The following is a 5,046-nucleotide window of genomic DNA, read 5'->3' as shown; positions in this document are numbered from 1 at the left end:
TTTCCAGGTGATTTTGGATCAGGTAAGACACCCATGGCTCATCACCCTCATAAAGGCATAAACAAACTGGATGAGATAGCCAAAATGGGGTCAACCACCACATCTGGCGCATTTAGAATTTATAAAATAATAATAACAAACAGTAAGGTGGTGTAACTAACGTGGTGTAAATTGCTTGGCTGAACGATCCTGAAAATCTTACCGTTAAATTTAATAGAATTAAATCTGAATCGTCCATCATGAATAGTTTAAATTTAATGGTAGGATTTATTTATTCAACCGTTCGGCTATATTTATGCCTAACAATAATAGAACAAAAAGAATCGATCTTCAATCGTGCGCATTTCATGTGCAGGACATGTTCAGCCGATATCTGGTTCGAAATTTTCAATTTCAACCTTTGAAAAACAAGCGGTTGAGATCGAAATCTCGATCCGACGACCGAGATCTCCGGGCTGAACAATCATGCACATTTGATGCACATGACTGAAGTAAAATGCAACAAATAGAGTTAAGGTAGTTTCCTCTTGCATTTTTGTGGTTTCTTTCTCCATTGTTTTTTGAATATTAATGGTTTTGCTATTCTCTATTACCTTAAGTATAAGTTTCATGCCAACTTTATTTATTCTTTTAAAAGGAAGAAAAGATGATTATTGTGTTAAGGAGTTTATAGAAACACTAGCTAACCTTCACATGTTTAAAGTTGCATGCACCAAAGGTTCGTATGTTGTTAAACAGTCAAGAGCTCAACTCACAAAGCCATCCTAGCCAAGGAAACCACGATCGAATTAGTAGCTCACAAGATACATTAAATTACACATAAATGATAAATTGAAGGAAGATATAAGACGAAATATAGAAGAAAAAAATAATAATAAAAACAAGGGATAATTATTGCTGCCTTTCTATATTATAGTTTAATTACTAAAATGATTATGCTCTTTATGAAATTACTATTGTCCCTCCCTGTTGTGGTCACGAATATCTCTAAATTAGAGAAATAAGTCTTGGAGCCGGTTCTAGACAGCTAAAGAAGCCTCAAGCCAGCTCATCCCCTACAAAGGACCTACATGGTAGGAGACCCACGTGCTTGAGCCAATTATCCAAATAAACCCAGCTTCTCGCATGATCCAAGATCTCCTCGAGCCCAGGGACAACAAGATCTCTGTCGAATCTTGCACACCAAAGGACGGTGGCGGCTGAAGGGACCCTTGTCTCGCACAGCTGCCCAAAAGTTACAAGAAGAGTAAGGATCCAGGGTATAATCCCTCCTCACACCAAAGACGGGGTAAGCTCTATACACTCCAGCCACCATTTCTTTTTGCTCTCGAGCCCTTCAGGAGGATGATCTTCATCGTCTCTTGTGGTCTTCACTCCTTTATGGAGCCTCTTATTTACCGGCCTGAGCTAACTAGATCATCGGAGGTGGCTTCTCGTCCTCAGATGCGGCTTCTCGTCCTCGAGGCGGCCCACTTTTACATTGCTTTGGTCTCAGGAACAAGATAATATTTATTGCACCAACACTCCCCTCAGTTTAACAGTGTTAAGAGATTGTTATAGTTGCATGTTCAATGTCTATTTTGTCGTTCTAAAATAAAAAAGTCAAAACACAATGCTATCATAATTATATATATTAAAAAAATATTAATTTTAGAATTGTATCCTTATTATTTTGAATTAAAAAAAAAGGGCTAAATTTTTATATTTTTTAAAATTAGCAACGCCAAATTAGATAGTAAATATATGAAAACCTAATGGAAGTAGGAATTTCTTAAAATTGATTACATCAAATTAAAAATGTAACATCAAATAGAAAAATAAATATATTTCTTAATTCTTAAGATAATAATGTAATTTAATATGAAGTGTAAATAAATCACATCATCACTTAATTGACGGAGTTTAATTTTAGGAAACCAATAGTAATTACAGGTAAAGTCTAAGGTTATATTAATAATTTTAAAAAAAATATAACAAATAAAATAACAATTAAGCTATAATACAAAGAACAATAATGCTGAGCTTTGTAGCATTAGCTTGTAACCAAGTGGGGCATCAAGGTGATTGGATGTTGTTTCACCTCTTGTGGGTCAGGTTAGTTGGTGCAATAACTAGCTTGTCCGGTCCAAGTTAAGAGTGACCAACGGGGATTGGTCCAAATGGTAAACAGTTTAGTTCGCTTAATCAAGGTTCCGATAGCGAATCTTTGTGGATGTAAAAAATCTCCGTTGGGAGACTCACCCACCGCAGCCATGTGTGCGACGCGGGTCGAACAATGGTTTATAAACCGGGGTTGGCAAAAAAAAAAAAAAAGAGAACAATAATAATTATCTCCAAAAACAAACTAAATAGCCACATGTTTCATTTGTTACTTATTAATTAGCTTGAAATCCAACCTACACTGAGATCTCTTTCTAGTCACCATTTATGAAGTGCTCTTGACAATGGAAGAAGAATTAAATGTGCATTTTGAATTGGGGATGTTGGGTTGAGACATGCCGGTGGTCCATAGGCTGGTTTTGATTTTACTTGACATATAGTTGGAGCTTGCTATCTTCCTCATCTCATCAAGGAGGGTATTTACCATTGATAGCTACAACCACCATTTTAATTGTTCTATTGACCATTAAGCTTTTATGGATGTGTGTTTTACAACCACCAGAACAGTTGTAAAATTTGACCAGATCTTTATGCTGATGACATTAAGAAGAAAGAAACAGGGTAGACATTTTATGGGTTTTTTTTTCTTCTTCACTTTATGCTCATGATCTTTATTTTTTTACTAAGCCGGAGGATGAGATATTAATATGCATTAGCGAGAATCGAATCTATGACCACTTCATAAAGAGGTGTTGGTTTCAACCACTAGAATAGCCTCTGCACTGGCGAGCCTCGTACACTAATATATCCATTTAGGCCTATGATTTCGAATGTTAATATCCTCCCTATAATTTTTTTTTCCTTCGAATTTAGAATATTTAGTTGGAAAGTGTTGGTATGAACCATTTAGGGTAAGGATAAATCATTCTACTTTTTGGATATCAAACCATATTGTTTTTATGTATAAGTGGAAGTGGAGAATTGGCATTTATTCCTATTTTGTGTGTTTTCTAAAAGTATATGGGATACTAAAACAATTTATAAGATCAAAATTTAAAACAGATCCAACATCTAATTTAATGCCATACACTAAAACTATAGAAAAGTGACAATGTTGGGATCCTATGCTAGTGGCAAGTTGGGAAAGTAAAATGTGATGCTGTTGGGAAGAAAAATTCAAATATAGGAGATTAAGTGATGATATATGGAGACAGTGTTGGGAACAAATGACCGTCCCTTTAATCTCACTAAGGTTTGGTTCACCATTGTAAAGGGAACTTTTTTTTTTTTATTGGTTTGCCAACTCCGGTTTATAAACCGGTGTTCGGTCCGTGTCGCACACCTGGTTATGGTGGGTGAGTCTCCCAGCGGAGATTTTTTGCATTCACAAGATTCGATACTAGAACCTTGCTTAAGCGGACCAAGCTGCTTACCACTTGGACCAACCCCGTTGGTTTTGTAAGGAGAACTTTTGACAATTTTAGAAAAGCTATTCAAATGATAAAAAACGAAGGTATTTCGAGATTGATTGTGGAATTAGACTACTTGAAGCTATAGGTCTTAATTGGAAAAAGAAAAGATCTACTTGACCGCGATTAATCTAATAAGAATATTAATATTCTTGCTATAGGATTAGAACAGATTGTTTTTTTTTTTAATTGTTTAAAAGGGATATAACCATAATTGTAGAATTTTGACTAAGAAAAAAATCCTATTTATATTATTTATTATAAAATGTTATTTTTACATATAAATAATAAAGACTTAAAAATAAAAAGAGCAAATTACATATGGACCCCCTGTATTTTGTACATGGTATAAAGTGTCGGTGATGTATGGGGTGACACAACTCCCTTTAGCGACATGATATTTACCATATGTCGACGACATGTCGCCAATATATTGCTAATATTGCTGATATGTTCCCAATGTCGTCGATATGTCGCCAACGCCCCTTCTCTCTCCTGTTTATGGTATTTAAAGTTTTTAACCCTATTTTGCTCTAATCTTCGACCTTTACGAATACATTTTGTTTCATTATGACCGACTATTATATTGTTTGTATTAATGAAGCAGAATTTCATACAAATTTGTGGGGTTTTCCAAACTTTCTATTTCACCCGCATATAGCCAAACATGTGTCAATCAAGAATATTAGTTTAGATGATGTTTTAAGTCAAAATAACACTTTCAATGTGTTTATTGACCTCAAGTTAGGCTATATAACAAAATTCAGACTAAAAATGATCCCAAATACCCATTGAAACTAAGGATTGAATTTTCATCGACACCCCTCTAAATGTTGCTTGACATATCGCAATATGTCGCCGTGTCAATGATGTCGCTAACCACCGACACGGCAACACTAAGCGATATGCTGAACCTTGGTTTTGCATCAATTACATCTATTATTCATAAAAAAAGTCAACTACAAATGCCATTATACTAAGCTGTCTATTTATAGTTTTCAATTCTTAAAACCAAGACATTTGTAATTAATTTTTATTTTTATTTTCAGAAGTAATATATGTAATTGATTATAAATACAGGGTGTATATGTAATTTACGTAATAAAAAAACCATCGTTTAGGTGGAAAAAGTGGACTTCTGATCTTATTGTTGACCCAACACTGTGATACATGTAGATGCACCGAAAATCGTAACGGTGTCCGTGCCGATATTTAATGCTAAAACCGTGATTAGGCGTCCTAAAATGTCGGGTTTAGCCAGGTAAGATGCTAGGGCTGGCTTCTCTAGTTCTGGACGAGCCGAGCAGGAATTATGAGTTAGTGATACGCACTAATACAAACTATTAAGTTAGGAATTAGGCGGGAGAGTAATGGGGGAGGAGCCAAATTTGATTTTAATTTTGGATTCTATTGCGCTTCGTACTTTCCTTGAGAAACAAATCAATCAAAACGTTCTAGGAAAAAGAACGCTTAAGCA

Source organism: Hakea prostrata, chromosome 4, assembly GCF_041222555.1.
Source record: "Hakea prostrata isolate BN-2017 chromosome 4, UWA_Hpros_2, whole genome shotgun sequence".
NCBI classification, from domain to species: domain Eukaryota; kingdom Viridiplantae; phylum Streptophyta; class Magnoliopsida; order Proteales; family Proteaceae; genus Hakea; species Hakea prostrata.
Note: the sequence above shows the minus strand (reverse complement) of the source record.